Source organism: Lontra canadensis, unplaced genomic scaffold (genome assembly GCF_010015895.1).
Source record: "Lontra canadensis isolate GAN:19392208 unplaced genomic scaffold, GSC_riverotter_1.0 scaffold134, whole genome shotgun sequence".
NCBI lineage: Eukaryota > Metazoa > Chordata > Mammalia > Carnivora > Mustelidae > Lontra > Lontra canadensis.
Genome location: NW_022631128.1, coordinates 2,064,739 through 2,084,535, shown reverse-complemented (window position 1 = coordinate 2,084,535; position 19,797 = coordinate 2,064,739). Strand labels below are relative to the sequence as shown.

The following is a 19,797-nucleotide window of genomic DNA, read 5'->3' as shown; positions in this document are numbered from 1 at the left end:
GAGAAAGGGTGCAGGTTCCAGTATCAGTGATAAAACCCCAAGACCAAACTGTCCTTCCCCTCCGCGTGGAGTCCCGGGGCGGTCCTCTGAGCCGTGCACGGTGCGCACTGACCAACCGGTCGGGACTGTCCCACCGTCCCCCCCCGAAAAGACTTGCCCTAAATAGCTACTTCCCACGGAGCACGCCTGGCCCCGTGCAGTAACACTCGGAATCCACTGGAGGGCTTGCTTCAACCCAGACTCCCCAGTTTCCCATCCAGTGGGTCTGGGCTGGGGTCTGAGAATTTACATTTCTAAGACGTTCACTTTGAGAACCCCGGGCCTCTGGGTCTGGATCCGCACCTGGAGGCGGACACAGGGGGGAGGGGGGTCGGCGCTGGAGGGTGTGATCCACCATGCCCCCCCCACCCCGCCACCGCCCCCGCCGACCTCCAAGCGAGGTGGCTGGGGCTGCTTTCTTTCCTTCAGGCCTTGAGTTTCCAGCATTTCTTGGCAACACGGTAACTTTGCGGGACTCTAAGTGGAGTCAGCCAGGGAGGGCTGACCAAGCCTAGGACGAGCAGAAGTGGAATTCTAGAAAGGATGTCTGATGAGAGTTTGCTCTTTAGATCTCAGACTGATTTCAGCGTCAAAGAAAGGCAAGGACTGCGGCCACCAGCAGGTTTCCCGCAAAGCCGGCAGCAACAGGTTATCTCCTTTCCAGACTTTCACGCTCCTTAGCATTTTTTTTTTCAGACGCGAAGGGCGGGGGCAGAGGCCACGTGTGGGTGGGGGTGGAGTGAGGGTTGGCAGGCTTGTTGGCATTTCTGGAGCAACACTGTCACCAAGAGGAAACTCTGACAAAAGCCACCATCCCTGTGGACGAACCGGATAAGCCCGCAGGACTAGAGAGAAAGGAATGCTTCATTAGAGCAGAAAATTCAGAAGTCCTGAGAAAGGATCCAGAAACCATAGTAAAGATGATCCCACTGACTGGTAGAGCCCATGTGCTTTGCGACTGCCCAATGGATTCAAACACATTAATTATAAACGTGTTTGAAATTCACAAGTTAGGGGCGCATGGCTGGGTCAGTCGGTAGAGCTGCGACTCCCGATCTTGGGGTTGTAAGTTCGAGCCCCATCTTGGGTGTAGAGAGGATTCAAAATAAAATCTTAAACAAAAATAAAAAACGGGGACCTGGGTTGTTCAGTCGGTTAAGCACCTGCCTTCTGCTCAGGTCATGATCTCTGGGTCCTGGAATCGAGTCCCACCTCGGGGCTCCCTGCTCAACCTCCCTCTCCCTCTGCCTGCGGCTCCCCCTCCTTGTGCTCTCTATCAAATAAATAAATAAAATATTATTAAGAGTAATTAACATTTTAAAAAATAAAGTAAAATCCACAAGTTAGACTCCTGTTTAACTACAGAGAGCAAACAGATGACTAGCAGAGGGGAGGTGGGTGGGGGGATGGGTGAAATAGGTGAACGGGACCAAGAGTCCACTTACCTTCACCTGCACTGAGAAATCTATTGAATTATTTGATCACTATACTGTACACCTGAAACTACTATAACACTGCATGTTAACTACATTGAATTAAAATTAAAAACTTAATATGAGGGGCGCCTGGGTGGCTCAGTGGGTTAAAGCCTCTGCCTTTGGCTCAGGTGGCCCATTGGGCTCTCTGCTCAGCGGGGAGCCTGCTTCCTCCTCTCTCTCTGCCTGCTTCTCTGCCTACTTGTGCGCTCTCTCTGTCAAATAAATAAATAAAATCTAAAAAAAAATTTAAAAACTTAATATAAAATCCACAAGTTCAGGAATAAATAATAATAGCTCATTAAATAAAAACAGCTCATTTTTCGCCTTATTTACCTTAAGAGGATGCTCAGGGAAACAAAGGTTGATACTTAAAACTGATACACAGGAGGCAAGAATTGAGCAGTTCTGTTTTTCTTACACAGGGCAAAGAGTTGGCCAGGGGAAGTTCTCCTTTATAGATAGTTTGGCGCATAAATGAAGAAGGAACAAGGGAATCAGGACGTTCCGTCTGGCTACCGCTTGTGAATAGATGATCTGGGAATTGCTCATCAGTGACTGCTGGTAGCACTGAAATTTATCACCAACACTTACATGCCTGATTATGGAGGTGCACGGCGTCCTTTTTTTTCTCCCTTAAGATTTTTTTAAAAAGATTTTTTTTTTTTTTTCATTTATCAGAGAGAGAGAGCACACACAAGCAGGCAGAGTGGCAGGCAGAGGCAGAGAGAGAAGCAGGCTCCCGGCGGAGCAAGGAGCACAGTGCAGAACTCGATCCCAGAACCCTGGGATCATGGCCTGAGCCAAAGGCAGCGGCTTAACCGACTAAGCCACCCAGGCATCCCCTTCCTTAAGATTTTATTTCTTTGTCAGAGAGAGGGAGAGGAAGCACACAAGTGGGGGTGGGCAGCAGGCAGAGGGAGAAGCAGGATCCCTGCTGAGCTAGGAGCCCCGAAGTGGGACTCAATCTAGGACCCTGGGATCATGACCTGAGATGAATGCAGATGCTTAACGGACTGAGCCACCCAGGAGCCCCAGTACACAGCATCCTTATGAAGCCTTCCCTAATATATGTATACGAAATCAGGGCAATGTGAATGCTGACTGTAGTTTATGACATTTACAAATTATTATTAATTGTTTTAAGGTTTAATTTATTTGAGGTAGAGGGCAAACGAGAGGGAGAAAGAGAGAGAGAGCATGAGGCGTGGAGGGGCAGAGGCAAAGGGAGAAGCAGACTCCACGCTGAGCAGGGAGCCCAACCTGGGGCTCAATCCCAGGACCTATGAGATCGTGACGCTTAACTGGCTGAGCCACCCAGGCACCCCAAATGATTATTAATTTTTTAGAGGAGAAAAATGGTATTGAGATTAGGTTTTCTAAAGTGTCCTTATTTTTCAAAACCATATACTGACATATTCTAAATGAAAGAATATGATGTCTGGAGTCTGCTTCAAAATAATCTGAGGGGTGCATAGTAGGTGGGCTATAGATGAAGTAAGATTGGCTATGAGTCCACACAGGTTGGAGTTGGGTGATGGGTACAGAATGTTCATTTTTGCTGTTCTCTAGACTGTGGAATGTTTATTTCTCTTTCCTTAAAAAAAAATAACTTTAGGGATGCCTGGGTGGCTCAGTGGGTTAATGCCTCTGCCTTCAGCTCAGGTCATGATCTCAGGGTCCTGGGATGGAGCCCCGCATCGGGCTCTCTGCTCAGCGGGGAGCCTGCTTTCCCTCCCCCCTCTGCCTGCCTCTCTGCCTCCTTGTGATTTGTCTGTCAAATGAATAAACAAAATAAAATAAATAATAAAATAAAAAAATAAAAAAAAACTTTATTCTTAAGTAATCTCTACGACCAATGTGGGGCTTGAACCCACAACCCTGAGATCAAGAGTTGGACGCGCTCCCCACTGAGCCAGCAAGGTGCCCCTTGTGGTGTGTTTCTAATTTGCCAAAACAAAAAAATTGATGACTGGAATCACGCCTTTTAGTTATTTATTTTTACTTTTATTTGTAAGTACTCTCTCCACCGAACATGGGGCTCGAACTCACGACCTTGAGATCAAGAGCCCCACGTTGCGCTGACTGGGCCAGGCAGGAGCCCCTGGAATTATGCTTTTTGGAAGCACAGTACCCTTAATCAGAGCTAGCTTTGAGCACACTCTTAGAACATAACCCAGTTATATAAGCAGTATACATACAGCTTGCACGAAATGTGACTTAATCAAGTTTTACATGTCCCAGCTTTATGGGCTCCTGAGTCATGTCCCCTGTTATGAGTCATTTCCCAACCCCATGGCACCTACTTCCTGCTAAGGAAATAGCTCAGCCCACGGTTAGCTTTCCTTTTTCTAGTGGGATTAGTGCAGTACGGCGTTTTGTATGTGTGCAGAATGACCAGGGTTCTATGAACACAGTTGGTTCTCAACTTGCCCTAAAGCATGTCGCAGTTCATCGCACACATAGGAAATTCGCGTTGCAGCTGCTTGTGAGACATGAAGCTTCTGTCCTCAGTCCACAGTGTTAGCTGTGAGCATTGCTTAAAACCCTGCAGTGACTTCCTGCCAAATGAAAGCCATGCTCCTTCCCTGAACCTACAGTCCTAGCCCCTTCTCCTGCCTCATCTGTCATCATGTCTTCCTCGTATGATATACCCCCACAAGTATAATCACAATAACTAAATGCTTCCTGAGTGCCTACCATGTGTCACGCACTCTGTGTTGTAAATACTTTGCACTCGTGACTTCATTAATCCTCACAACAACCCATGAAGTAGATACTATTATTCACATTTTACAGATGAAGAAACTGAAGCACAGAGAGGTTGAGTAACTGGCCCAGAGCCAAACAGTAAATGGCAGAACTGAGATTTGAATCCGGGCTGTCCGACTCTGGACATTCCTTTCAGTTCTCTGAGAAATGACATAGAATCCTAGGTCACCATGCTGAGGTGCCTGGATGGCTCAGTTGGCTGAGTGTCCAGCTCTTGATTTTGGCTCAGGTCATGATCTCAGGGTCATGAGTTCGAGCCCCACGTGCGCTGTACTCAGCAGGGAGTCTGCTTGTCCCTCTCCCTCTGTTTTCTCTCTCTCTCTCTCTCTCTTAAATAAATAAATAAATAAATAAAATCTTTTTTAAAAAAAGAATTCTGGGTCACCATGCATTTGCCCATTTCTCCATCTTTGGCTTGGAATTGTAAGCAGATACTTTTTTTTTTTAAGATTTTATTTATTTATCTGACAGAGAGAGAGAGAGAGAGAGACCACAAGCAGGCAGAGAGGCAGTCAGAGAGAGGGGGAAGCAGGCCCACCGCTGAGCAGAGAGCCCGATGCAGGGCTTGATTCCAGGACCCCGAGATCACGACCTGAGCCGAAGGCAGAGGCTTAACCCACCGAGCCACCCAGGCGCCCCCCCCTTTTTTTTTTGAAAGACATTACTTAAATGTCCCCTTCTCTTTGTAGCAGTTCTGGTTCCCCCTAGGTAAACAATACTTCATGACTTTCCTCTCTTCTTTGTTTTCCGTAACAAAACAGAACAATTTAAGACATCATAGTTAGCAATGTGGGCCTGAGTCAGGCTCTCAGCATAGGTATAAACCATTGCTTACACCTTTGCCTCCTTAGAGAATTATATTTCTTTTTTCTAAAGATTTTATGTATTTATTTGATAGAGAAAAAGAAAGAGAGCACATACAAGAAGGGGGAGCAGCAGAGGGAGAGGGAGAAGCAGGCTTCCTGCTGAGCAGGGAGCCCAATGAGAGACTCAATCCCAGCACCCTGGGATCCCGACCCCAGCTGAAGGCAGACACTTAATCAACTGGGCCACCCAGGCGGCCCTATATTTTTGCTAAGAAGTATTGAGAATGGTATAACAGATCTTCATCTGTTCATTATCTAGTTTTAACATTTATGAACTTATAAAAAGTGTTTCATCCAGGGGCACCTGTGTGGCTCAGTCGGTTAAGCATCCAGCTCTTAGTTTCAGCTCAGGTCATGATCTCAGGGTTGTGGGATCGAGCCCCTTGTGGGACAGCACACTGGGCACATGAGATTCTCTGCCTCTCCATTTGCATCTGCCTCTGCGCCCCCCCACCAGCCTCCCTCCTCTCTCTCTCAAATAAATAAATAAAGACATAAATAATATCAATCTTAAAAAAAATCTTTCAGCCATACCTCAACCCACTTCTCCATCCCCATTGGATTACTTTGTGTGTGTGTGTTTTTTAAAGATTTTATTTATTTATTTGATAGAGAGAGACAGAATGAGAGAGGGGAGACAAGCAGGGGGAGTGGGAGAGGGAGAAGCAGGTTTCCTGCCGAACAAGGAGCCCAATGCAGGGCTCCGTCCCAGGACCCTGGGATCAAGACCGGAGCCTAAGGCAGACGACCCAACTGACTGAGCCACCCAGGCACCCCCCTATTGGATTACTTTAAAACAAACCCAGATACCATTTCATCTTATCCATAAATATTTTAAGATGTTGTTATAAGCAGTAGCTCTTTTGAACAAGTTAGCCATACATCATTGTCCTATCTCAACAATGAAACAATAATTCTTTAATATCATCAGTTACCGAGTCAGGTACTTTTTTTGTCCTTATTTACCTGCTTTCAGAATAATACCGTGGTTCACCAGCGCCCTCCAAAGGTGGTCAATGGTATTTTTTTGAGCATCATATGATCTTCTGGCCAGTTGATGTATTTCAATCTGTTGTGGTTACTTTTCTTTTTGGTGCTCAGATTGACCCATCTTTGGCCAGTGGGAGCCTTTTGGGTTTTTTACTTTTATTTTTTTAATATTTTATTTATTTATTTATTTTAGAGAGAGATAGAGCGAGCATCGGCAGGCAGAGGGTCAGAAGGAGAGGGAGGGAGGGAATCTCAAGCAGATGGCACACTGAATGCCAAGCCGCACACAGAGGGGCTTGATCTCAAGATGCTGAGATCATCACCTGAGCCGAAATCAAGAGTCAGCCACTTAACAGACTGAGCCACCCAGGCACCCCTGGTGGGAGCTTTTTAAAACTTGGTTGATTTGACCGCTGTAGTCTTCGATAACTTTCTTGCTTTGGGATATGACAAACCTTTTAAAACAGAATATAGTTATATAATATGATGATTATATTTACATGGTTCCAAACTCAACAGCAGTATGGTACATTCAGAGAAATCTATCTTCTACTGTCTCTTCCCCCTTCCACCTTCCCCATCATCCCATAAGAAGCCATGTTATCTCACTTTTTTAATTGACTTTCAATTTTTATTACTTTTTATATTGTTAAATAACAAAAATTCAACTGAGTACATTTTGAAGATCTAATTAGCTTTATTAATTGATTTGTGAATTGGCCAGCATCCTGTCTATCAAGTAGAGGGAGGCTCCAAAGGGTTACAGAAAGGTTTTTAAAGGCAGAGAGGGAGTGGAGAAAAGGAAATTAGCAAAGAACCATTGTTTTAGGCAAGGTCACCCTCCTAAGGGGAATGGAAGAAGTCTATCAGTAAATTTCCTATTGCTGACCAGGAAATTCCCATGTTGACTGTTAAAGGATATATTGAGGTGGGGGTGAAACTGCAGTTCAGTGAAGTATGAAGTCTTGGTTTACTAATGGGGCCTTAACATAAATGACACCATTTTGGGCCCGTGGTTTTCTTTTTCACAGCATATATGGCATGCTTCATGAATTTGTGCGTCTTCATTGCACAGGGCCATGATAATCTCTGTATTGTTCCAATTTTAGTGTATGTGCTGCTGACATGAGCACTTTACTGACATTGGTTTTTTTTTTTTTTTACTTTACTGACTTTTTAAAAAACAGCCATATGGGGTACCTAAGTGACTCCGTTATTAAGCATCTGCCTTCAGCTCAGGTCATGATCCCAGGGTCCTGGGATCGAGCCCTGCATTGGGCTCCTTGCTCAGTAGGGAATCTGCTTCTCCCTCTGCCCACTTCCCTCCCCACCCCCATGCTCGCTTTATCTCTCTCTCTCTGACAAATAAATAAAATCTTTAAAAAATAAAGAAAATAAAATAAAAAATAACTTCCTAGCATCGGAATTTCTGGATCATAATATATACAAATTCCACCAAACTTCCTCCAAATACTTCCTTCAAAGCACTTGTTCAGTGTAGTGATCTGAAGGGGCAAGTGTACCCCAATGTATATAGCAGCAATGTCCACGATAGTTAAACCATAGAAAGAGCCTAGATGTCCATCGACAGATGAATGGATAAAGAAGATGTGGTTTATATACACAATGGAATACTATGCAGCCATCAAAAATTGAAATCTTGCCATTTGCAATGATGTGGCTGGAACTAGAGGGTATTATGCTGAGCGAAATAAGTCAGAGAAAGACAATTATCATATGATCTCACTGATATGAGGAATTTGAGAAACAAGACAGAGGATCATAGGGGAAGGGAAGGAAAAACGAAACAAGACAAAACCAAAAGGGAGACAAACCATTAGAGACTCTCAATCTCAGGAAACAAACTGAGGGTTGCTGAAGGGGAGAGGGGTGGGAGGGAGAGGTGGCTAGGTGATAGACACTGGGGAGTGCTGTGAATTGTGTAAGATTGGTGAATCACAGACCTATACCCCTAAAGCAAGTAATACATTGTGTATTAATAAAAAACAAGAACAAAAACACTTGTTCAGGTCTATACTCCTGCCTCTTATGCTTGTCACGTCTCCTCATGCCTTGTCTACACTGGATATTTAACATACACATTTTTATCAATCTGGCAAAGGAAAAGATGATCACATTGGTTAGTTTCTTTGCTTATGAATGAATTTGAGCATATTTTCACGTTTTTGGCTATTATTCCCCTTTCTTTTTTGTGAACTTTCCATTCATATCTTTTGTCCATTCCTGTTCACTTTTTGTCTTATTGATTTATGAAATAACAAAGGCCACTCATTCTTTTGGGTGTTGAACCCAAATCCACTGCCCGCATCCAACAGGAAATTCTCCGGACCCCAGCTGAGGGTCCCACAATTTCAACTCAATTTTGACACTGTCTACCCAGAGGCAGCATCAGAGTCCACGAGTTCAGGCCTCAGTCCCAGGAGACTGCAACCGGCCCCCAACGTCAGATACCTGTCAGAAGTCCAGGATCACCTGTGCTTCTGACCAACCAGCTACAAACACCTCTCCTTTGGTTTCCATTAATTTGCAAGAGCGGCTCACAGAACTCAGAGAAACATTTTACGTCCCTAGACCCCTCATTTATTATGGAAGCATGTAACTCGGAAATAGCTGGAGGGAAGAGATACATAGGGTAAGCTATGGGGAAAAGGCTCAGGGCTTCCAAGCCTTCTCTGAGCCCGTCACTCACCACGAATTTCCACGTGTTCACCAACCCGGAAGCTCCCCGAACCCCCATTCTTTTAGGTTTTTATGGAGGCTTCATTACATAGGGATGATTGAGTAAATCTCTGATGTCAGTGCTTGGACTCAATCTCCAGCCCCTCTCCCCTCCCCGGAAGTTGGGGGAGAGCGGGAAGAAGCTGAAATTTCCAACCCTCTCAACCCCCATTGGTTCCCCCAGCAACCAGCCCCCGACCTAAGGTGTTTTCCAAAGTCCCCTCATTAACATAACACAAGATACCTTTATCACTTCCCCCATTTGGGAAATTCCGAGGCGTTGGGGGGCTGTGAGTCAGGGACTGTGGACAAAGACCAAATGCATGTGAGAAATGAATGACTCAATTCCTTATAAATCACAATATCACACCCTTTGTCGTCTTCCGTGTACTGCAAGTGTTTCTCCCAGCTTATCACTTGTCTATTGATTTCGGTTTGGGTATATTTAGTCGTTTGGAAATTTTTCAACGCTATGGTATATAAGCATATCTTAAACTGTGAATTTTGCTCTGAGATCCCATTTAGCTCTACCCTGTACACTTTGATACATAATGTCCTCATTACAGAGAAATTTCAAATCCTATTTTTCTAGATTTCTTGCAAATTTTGGTGTACTGTTATATTGATGCAAGAGTTATTTAGGACAGATATTGTTTGAAGTTTTTAAGGAATCTAAGTCGATCCTACTATGGTCAGAGAATGTGGTGTGTATCCATTCTACTTTTTGGAATTTACTGAACTTTTCTTTGTGGCCTAATATGAGGGTCAATAACTATTAATGTTCCCTGGTCATTAACTAAAAGACATATTCATAATTATAAGAGAATAAACTTAATATAGCCTTATTAATTATATTATATATTTAGATATAGAAATTTATTATATATTATAGTTTATTGTATTAGTGTTTATATATTAAAAACATATATTTATTATATAACATATGCATAATATATATATCATACATAAAATATATATTATATACTAATCTCTACACCCAACATGGGCTTGAACTCACAACCCCGGGATCAAGAGTCGCATATTCTTCCAACTGAGCCAGCCAGACGCCCCTAATTACACTCTTTTTGCTGTGTCTACTACGTCTATCCTAGGCTGATATAAAGCCTCCTACTGCTGTTGTTTTTCCATCATTGATTTCTTGCTTTTCCCGGAAGTTAAACATTTTACATCTTGCCATTCTACTCTTTAGTACATAGAGATTTATGGCCGTTAGAACATTATTATGAACTGTTCCATTTAGCATTATAAGTGCCTCTGGAGTCTTTCCGCTTTGCCAGTGCCAAATTCTGAACTAGGTCATGTTTTGCTGTCTGGCCATTTGATATGGGGTCAGTGAGTGCTTATTAAATATGCACTCCTTTTCCAGAATCCAACTACCACAAATCTAAACACATGCTTAGTGCTGGAGATTTGTTACAAGGGTTCATGAGAACATTCTTATTGTGTCGTTCCTGCCCAGTCATTCGGAATTCCATCACTTCGAAAGTTGCTGGCTTAGCGCAGCCCCAGAATGATTCAGCATCATCGGGAAATGACTGGAATTCATATAACCCTCCGTTCACGGTCCTTCATCCCCTGACTATTTAAATTGAATTCTAGTAGTCTTTTTTGGAGCCAGGCCTCAGGAGCAGCACCTTAATCCTTACTGTGTACGTATTGAATCCTTATGTATACGTATGGAACAATTTGGTGAGAATATTATTATCATCATAAGTTTTACAGATGATGAAACTGAGACTTGACAAATCAACTTTCCCATGGGTAAACATTTCATTTTAAAGCATCCTTCAAATATTGGGGCGCCTGGCTGGCTAAGTCAGTAGGGTGTGTGACCCTTGACCTTGGGGTTGTGGGTTCAAGCCCCACATTGGGTGTAGAGATTACTTAAAAACAAAATCTTTAAAAAAATAAAATTTTCTTCAAATACTTACTAAATAGCAGCATTGGTCATGCCAATAAGAGCTTCTGAGTCACAAATCCAATCCAGCTTGAATGTCAGCGTCTTCCTCCAAAGCTCCTGTCATCAACCTCTGTCTACTATGCCTCCCTTGCATGTCACATCTCAAAGGAAGGTTTTGGTCACTGCCACCCCAATACACATGTCCCTTTTGGGGTGAGTTGTTAGGTCATGTCCATGTAGGGCTGCCTTCTGCTCCCACATCAACTTCTGGTGTCACAGTCGTGGTCAAGGTGGCTGGAACTTTCTCAACACAAGGGGAAAGAGCTGTTGTAATCTAGATGACAAGCTCCAGGGTGTCTGGCTGGCTCTGTCGGTGGGGCATGCAACTCTTGCTCTTGGGGTTGTGAGTTCGGGCCCCATGCTGGGTGCAGAGATTACTTTAAAAAAATCGTTAGGGGCATCTGGGTGTCTCAGTCGTTAAGCATCTGCCTTGGGCTCAGGTCATGATCCCAGGGTGCTGGGATCGAGTGTCGTGTCGGGCTCCTTGCTCAGTGAGGATCCTGCTTCTCCCTCTGCCTGTCGCTCCCCCTGCTTGTGCTCTCTTTTTCTGACAAATAAGTGAATACAATCTACCAAAAAAATCAGCCATGAGTACAACTACATGGAGTCACTTAGAGTGAATCATCGAAACGGGGTGGTCTTGGGGACCCTGGACACAAAACATCTTCTACGTAGTACCACACCATCATTCTCAAGGCCCCTCCATTTACTGGTTTACTGCCGTATGGAAGCCTGCTCCTCAGGGTCAGGTCCTTCCCCAAGACACCATCTTACGTCCAGTGCCCGGCACAGAGTAGGCGCCCAGTAAATGTCTGCTGAGTCTTTTTTTTTTTTTTCTTAAAACAACAGAAATGGGGGTGCCTGGGTGCCTGGGTGCCTCAGTTGTTAAGTGTCTGCCTTCGGCTTGGGTCATGATCCCAGGGTCTTGGGATTGAGTCCTGCATTGGGCTCCCTGCTCAGCGGGAAGCCTGTTTCTCCCTCTCCCACTCCCCCGCTTGTGTTCCCTCTCTCTTTGTCAAATAAATAAATCTTTTTTTTAAGATTTTATTTATTTATTTGACAGAGAGAGAGAGATCACAAGTAGGCAGAGAGGCAGGCAGAGAGAGAGGGGGAAGCAGGCTCCCTGCTGAGCAGAGAACACTACGCGGGACTTGATCCCAAGATGTTGAGATCGTGACCTGAGCCGAAGGCAGAGGCTTAACCCACTGAGCCACCCAGGCGCCCCTATACATGGATTTTCTTTTTTGTTTTTCAGATTTTATTTATTCATTTGACAGACAGAAGATCACAAGTAGGCAGAGAGGCAGGCAGGGGTGGGGGGTGGGCAGGCTCCCCGCTGAGCAGAGAGCCCGATGCGGGGCTCGATTCCAGGACCCTGGGATCATGACCTGAGCTGAAGGCAGAGGCCTTAACCCACTGAGCCAACCAGGCACCCCATCTTTTTTTTTTATGATGTTATTTATTTATTTGACAGAGAGAGAGCTCAAGGAGGGGATGTGGCAGATAGAGGGAGAGGAAGAGGCAGGCTCCCAGCTGAGCAGGGAGCCTGATGCAGGGGTCTATCCCAGGACCCTGGAATCATGGCCTGAACCGAAGGCAGATGCTTAACCGTCTGAGCCACCCAAGCGTCCCTATTGACAATAACTTCTAATTTTCACTGGGCACGTATCATGTTGAAGACACCGTGCTAAGTCCATTCTATGCCTTATCTCATGTGATTCTGTCTCTACACTAAAGACACTATTATTATCTTCACATTACTGATGAAGAAACTGAGGCCCAGAGAGGTAAAACAACTTGCCTGGTATCTTATGTGGTTAGTGTGGCAGATCATAATTTCCAAAAATGGTCCCAGGAGTATTTCTGGCCCTGTCTGCCTTTCTGGAACCATGTCACTCACCATCAAGAAACAGAATCTTATTTCCTCGCTATCTGAACTTGGGGAGGACCTTGTGCCTGCCTCAGTGCCTTGGGTTCAGGGGAAGTGATGCTACATAACCTTCAAAACTAGGTCATGAAGGTGATAGTTCTTCCACCTGCCTTTTTCTCTTTCAGGATGCTTGGACGTAGAACCCAGCCACCATGCTGCGAGGAAGCCTAAACCAACTGTGGGGAAAGGGCTACGTGGAGAGGAACTGAGGCGTGGGCTTCAACCAGCATTAGCTGTCGCCCTGGGGGGAGGGAGCCCTCAGGGGATCTGGTCTTAGTCTTCCAGCTGAAACCGCAGATAAAGAGGAGCAGAGGTAAGCCATTATCGATGATGGGCTGCTCTTCTGAATTCCAGACCCGCAGCATACAACCAGGAAGTTCAGGTGTAGTTTGACTTTGGACGAGGCTGGATCCACGGGCTCGAAATCCCTGCATTCCTCAGCTTTGCCTTCTCTATGTTGTCTCCATTTTTCATCTCCTTCTGGGGTTCCCTGGCAACCTCAAGTTCTCCCTATTGAGTGATGTCTTTGAGTTTCATCCATGTGACAGCGTGTATTATTAGTACTTCATTCTTCATACTATTCCACCACAGGGACAGACCACCTTTCGCTTATTCACTCATTAGTTGAAGTGTCTCCTTAAATTCTGTACTCTAGGGGCCCCTGGCCGGCTCAGTTGGTGGAGCTTGTGATGCTGATCTCAGGGTTGTGAGTTCAAGCTCCATGATGGGGGTAGAGATTACTTAAAAACAAAATCTCAAAAAAAAAAAAAGAATAAAAAAATAATTCTGCACTCCAGACATGTTGTTTGCCTCATCCTAGCCCTGGCAGGTGATTGCTGGAAGCAGTGACATCTAAAACCCTCCAATCCTTGGCTCAGGGATCCCAGCTCCTAACATCTCATGGCCCTGCCTTATTCACTAAGCTGGTTAAGAACTCTGCTGCATCTTCAAGCATGTCTATGGAAAGCAACCTCTGTACAAAAACGTAAACAAACACCCAGATTAGCTGGAAGGAAAACAAGAATAAACTCTTTGCAAGCTTTAATTATAATTTAAATATAGTCTCTTAATGCAGTTTCATATTTCTAAATATATCCAATAACTCACAGTGAATAACAACTATTCAAAAGCTCTTTGGTGGTGGGGGCTAAGAATGATACAACAGTTTTTAGCACAACATTTATATAAATGGTAACAGTTGACAAACTTATTTTTTAATTTTATTTAAAGATCTTACTTACTGGAAAGAGAGAATGAAAGGGGAGAGGGTCAGAGGGAGAAGCAGACTCCCTGCTGTGCAGGGAGCCCAACGTGGGACTTGATCCCAGAACCCTGGGATCATGACCTGAGCCGAAGGCAGTGGCGTAACCAGCTGAGCCACCCAGGCGCCCAACAGTTAACAGACATAAACATGAAGATCTTTCCTTGTCAGAAGGGCCAATCTATTCCTCCTGTTTCCTCTACTTCATCCCACCTGTGAACTGGAGATGTAATTTACAGAGTGTTATCGAACATTTTTAACCAATAACATTTGTCCCAGCTATCTTTTGCTGTGGAACAAATCACCCCCCACACACACACTTAGTGATTTAAAACGACAACAATTTATTATCATCCACATTTTCCAAGGGCTGGAGTCCAGGAATGTCTTAGCTGGGTGGTTCCCCCTCCAGCTCTCTCGAGAGGTTTCAGCCAGAACAGCGGCTCGGTGTCTCACTGAAAGGCTCGTTTGCCCAGGGGGATCTGCTTTCAAGTTTATTCCCTTGACTGTTGGCAGGTATCCTCAGTTCCTTACCATGGGCCCCTCCAAACGGCTTCTTGATATGTCCTTGCAATAAGGTGTCTGTCTTCCCCTAGAGCAGGTGACAGGGGGAGAAAGAGAGAGTGAGCACAATAGAACCTGCGGGAACACTAGAACAAACAAGAAGGAAGCCTCAACAGATGCATTTTATGAGCTAGTGTTAGAAGCTATACACTGTCACTGAACCAAAGTCTGTTCATGAGAAATGAGACACTGAGTCTGGCCCACTCTCCAGGGAAGGGGGATTAAGTAATGTCACTTGAGTGGAGGAATATTAAAGAATTCCTGCATGCATTCTGAAACTACCTCTCTAATAGAGGACACGTTAACGTTAATAGTTTCCTAAAGCAGGATGATATGGAGTTTATGTATTTGACATGTAAGTCCCAGGCAGTGCAAGGAGGACCCCTGCTCTGGTCCCTGAGCCGCAGGGTGCCCCCTGCTTTGAATGCCTTCCTCAAAGTGGTCTAAAACCCCCTCCGGTGGCTGGGACTGGCCAGAGCCAGGAGCACCATTTGAATGAGGCGGCCCAGATCTGGACCAGGACCCGTGCGGACCCTGATCCCCATTTCTCTTTCTTGGAGATGGCTCTTCCCCTTGACCTTAGGTATGGGGGCAGACGGATGCCCTGATGAACTTTGGTTCTTTTTTTTTTAAGATTTTATTTTTTCATTTGAGAGAGAGAGAGAGAGGGTACAAGCAGGGGTGGGGCAGAGGGAGAGGGAGAAACGGACTCCCCACAGAGCTGGGAACCTGACGCACAGCTCGATCTCAGGACCCTGGGGATCATGACCTGAGCGGAAGGTGGCCGCTTCACCGACTGAACCACCCAGGCGCCCGAGGAATGGACATTCTTGGTACGAACAGGACTACGCTTCTCATTGCCATGGGCCCCTTGCCTCTCTGCCCCACCGGTGGTGGGAGTGTGGAAGGCAGGGGTCCAACTGAGGTTGCTGTAGATTTCATTCTAGGAATGCAGTGATTGTTGTTTAAAGAATTCAAGAGAAGACATGGTTAGAAGATGTGTGTTTTTATATTTTTGCCATAAAATTCCAAACTCTAAATGTAACATTACCAGAAAATGCAGGATTGTCTACGTTTTCCTGCATACTGGACAGAAGACTTGCTTTTGTGGTCCCTGTTGACAAAGCACGGGGACCCCTCCTGTAGGAGTCGTCTCTGGAAGCCAGTATGGGCAGCCCAGTGGATAATGCAATGTCACGAGGAGGATGTGACCAGCGTTAAATAAACGGTGTAGGGACCTGACGAGGTAAAAATATCTAGGTTTTTCCAGTACAGACAGGTTCTAAAGAGCCGTGGTATTGTGTGATAATAGGAAACACAGATTGGTCTCTGCTCCTGGTTCCTGACACAGAGCCCCTCAAACCTTTGTAATTTCCTAAGTGATAAGAGCACTACGAGCACCTTTTATCCCATTGAGGTGACTCTGGGGGGGGGCGGCTCCTGGATGGTTCCAGAGTGGAGGCTGGTCACCAGAAAGGCCAAAGCATCATCAGAAGCTTTTCCTCTCTGCTCAGCAGGGAGCCTGCTTCCCCATCTTTCTCTCTGCCTGCCTCTCTGCCTACTTGTGATCTCTCTCTCTGTCAAATAAATAAATAAAATCTTTTTTTTAAAAAAAGAAGCTTTTCCAGCCTGATCCATTCTGTTCTCTAGAGAGGGGAGAGGGGCTGGAAATGGAGTTAATGACGGATCGTGCGTGTGTGAGGAAGCCTCCATCAAAATCCCAATAGCGTGGGGTTCAGAGGGATTCCAGGTTGGCGAACACAGCCACACCGAGAGGGTGATGCACCCCAACTCCCCAGGAACTTCTAGAAGCTCCTTTGCTTGGGACCCTCCCGGACAGGGCTCCATGTATCTCTTCATCTGGCTGTTTACCTGTATCTTTTATCATGTTCTGTAATAAACTGGTAAATGTTAAGTCAATGTTCCCCTGAGTTCTGTGAACTGCTCTAGCAAGTTAATAAAAAACCAAGAAAGGGGTGGTGGGAACCTCTGCGTTAGAGCCAAATCCGACTGCAGTTGTAGGTAACCTGGATACCTGCCACTTGTGACTGGCATCTGAAGTTATTGTAGGGAGGATGGTCTTGTGGGACTGAACCCTTAGCCTGGGGAAGTGACACTCTCTCCAGGCAGATCTGAGCCAGAATTGAGTTAAATCATAGGACACCCAGCTGGGGTCGCAGAGGACTGCCTGATGTGGGGGAGAGAACCCTCCCACACCTGCTGTCTGCAACGTTGTGAGTACTCTGGGTGAGTCATAAAAATGACATTTGGGGAAAGGAAACGCAGAAGGAGGTGAAAAACTGGCTTCTTCTCTACATAGAAGTGAAAAATTGGTTGCTTTTCCTTTTTAGGCATATTTGGCAGTAAAGGACATCAGGACTTGGTTCCTGCACCAGAACAGGAAGACGTAGAGCCTGGACACTAAGGGTTCTTCAGGTGCCTTGGGCGGACAAGAAACAAATACCTAAGTGCCTCTTCCCTACTTTGTTCTAAATCTTCCTCAATAAATCACACTTCCGCATACGGACCCATGACTTTATAATGCATTTCTTCTTCCCATTGTACAGACAGATCCTGCAAGCACATATTTGTCTGGGGTCCCACATACCTTAGGGGCAATGTGGCAGGCAGCTTCAAAGATGGTCCCCAAAGATCCCGGCTTCCTGGTGTTCCTGCCTTTGTGTGATGCTCCCCTCCCCCAACCCCATCCCCACGAGTGTGGCCTGAATTTCCTGACTGGTTTCTAACAAAGAGAAAATGGCAGAAATGATGGGATAGCATCGCTGAGGTTAGTTTATAAAAAAAAGACTGCAGCTGTTAGGTGAACTCTCTCCCTTGGTTGTTTGCTTTCTCTCTCTCTCTCTCCCGTTCCCTCCTTCAAATCAAGCCCAGCCAATATGTCAAGAAGTCCAGGCTCTCCTATTGGAAAGGCTACATGAGAAAGAGAGTTCTGGAGGAAGGGAGGGTGCGGGGAAGAGAAACGAGGCACACCCCGGGCCAGCAGCTAACATCCACGCCAGCCCGTCACACCAGAGGCACCTCTCAGAAATGAACCCCTGCCCCAGACCCAGTCAAGTCTTCAGTTTTTCCTCATCTTCCATTAAATGGAGGAAGACTAGCTTGTTTGATCCATGAACCTGTCTCCATTTAGGAAAAAAACAAACCCAGCTAGAACAAAATGCCTACTTGTATTACACCAACCATCGACAATCAGAGAAAGCGTGATTATTTTTATGAAATCAAACAATTAAACGAGTCTCATTTGCCAAAGATTTACCTTCGTTGCGGAATTTTGATTTGTACCAGTGCATCTCTATCTCTACAGGCTGATCAGAACAGAGCTCCTTTGATTTAAGGGACATCGCAGAATAATTTTTTTTTCTCCTTCTAGCAACCTGAGGGTTTCCTGTGGTTGGGTAATTGGGAAGTGCCTGTCTTTTTCACTCAGCTGAGCCTGGGGGTGGAATGTGACCATCAGTGATTTCTCCCATTGACTAAGCACCTGAAGATGGACCTAGGGTTGTCAAGATCTAATAGGATCCTTCCACATGGTACCTGTGGCCTCTCATATTCACCACAAGGGACAATATCCAAGGCCGCAAAAGTATCCATCCTTGGGTCCAACGCTGGGAAAACGGGTAGACCATGTGTCCACTTCCTCTATTTCCCTCCATTACCTGCTAAACCTAATTTAGAGGCCTATTCCATTTTTCAATGTCTGGTGTGAACACTGCTGCGCTTGTCCCAGCCCTGTGAAGGAGTTGGCAAGGATCCTGTTGGCTGGCTTCTGTTCCTTTAGCTAAAGGCTTGGTCTCTGTTATGTGGACTACAGAAATTCGTGACTGTTATGTTTTCAACTGAGCATGCCCTTGATGTATAAAAAGGGTCCTTTTAGTGTGTTTACTGCTTTTTCCCTTAATTTTATCTTGAATGTATATTGCAACTGCTCTTTTCTCACTTTTGTATTTATCATTGAAAAAAATCTTTCTGAATCATTCATCTAAATCTAAATAAGATTTAGATCTTATTTAACTTTTAAAATTTTTTTTAAGATTTTATTTATTTATTTGTCGGGGGGAGAGAGAATGAGCACAAGCAGAGGGAGCAGCACAGGAAGAGGGAGAAGCAGTTCTCTCCTGAGCCAGGAGCCCGATGTGGGACTCGATCCCAGGACCCTGGGATCATGACCTGAGCCGAAGGCAGACACTTAACTGACTGAGCCACCCAGGTGCCCCCCCCCCAAATTTTAAACTTTTTAGAAGGAATTATGCCTAACGGGGGCTTGAGCTCATGACCCTGAGATCAAGAGTTGCACGTTCCACCGGCTGAGCCGGCCAGGTGCCCTATGTTTTCAGCTCTTTTCATGCTTCCTTGATATTTCCTTAGTGGTCTACTTTTTGTTATAGAATCATTTTTTTCAAGTGATTTGGAAGTTCTATCTCCTGGTTTTTTTTTTTAAGGATTTTATTTATTTATTTGACAGAGGGAGAGAGATCACAAATAGGCAGAGAGGCAGGCAGAGAGAGAGGGGGAAGCAGGCTCCCTGCTGAGCAGAGAGCCCGATGTGGGGCTCCATCCCAGGACCCTGAGACCATGACCTGAGCTGAAGGCAGAGGCTTTAACCCACTGAGCCACCCAGGCGCCCCTCTATCTCCTGTTTTTAATTTAGCTTACAAGTACCTGTGTTTATAAAAACTTATTGGAATCTACATTTATCTAATTATCAGCAGCAGAAATGAGAGGCTATCTATCTATTCATTCCTTCTCTCCTTTGTCAGTGGGGTATGAAACTCCTGGGGTCACACAGACAGGAGTCTGGACACTCTGAAAGTCTGCTGGACTGGGGTGCTGGCCCACTTGGGATAACACAGGCTGGGATGTGGACTCCCACTGAGTCCTGCAGCGTACAGTTTGGAAACACGGGGGTCAGACAGACTGGGTATACACACACTCCTGGTGTCACACAGACCATACTATGAGCGCTTCTGGGGTTACATAGACCAGGGTGTAACACTTTTCAGGTCACAGAAACTGGAATGTGGACACTTCTGGGTACATACATACTGGGGGATGGACCATCCCATCAGGATGGACCTCTGGATAGCCGGAGTTTGGACACCCGTGGGTCACACAGACTGGGTTGTGGAGATTCCCTGGCTCACACCAAGTCAGGCAGGGAT

General features: G+C 45.4%; 1 non-coding gene across 1 annotated transcript; it reads right to left on the bottom strand.

Moving 5' to 3' along the window:
* Nucleotides 1-7,172: 7,172 nt before the first annotated feature.
* LOC116858330 lies at nucleotides 7,173-7,275 on the bottom strand. The gene has a single exon (XR_004380890.1). It is a non-coding gene; the product is annotated as a U6 spliceosomal RNA (small nuclear RNA).
* Between the last annotated feature and the right edge of the window lie 12,522 nt (nucleotides 7,276-19,797).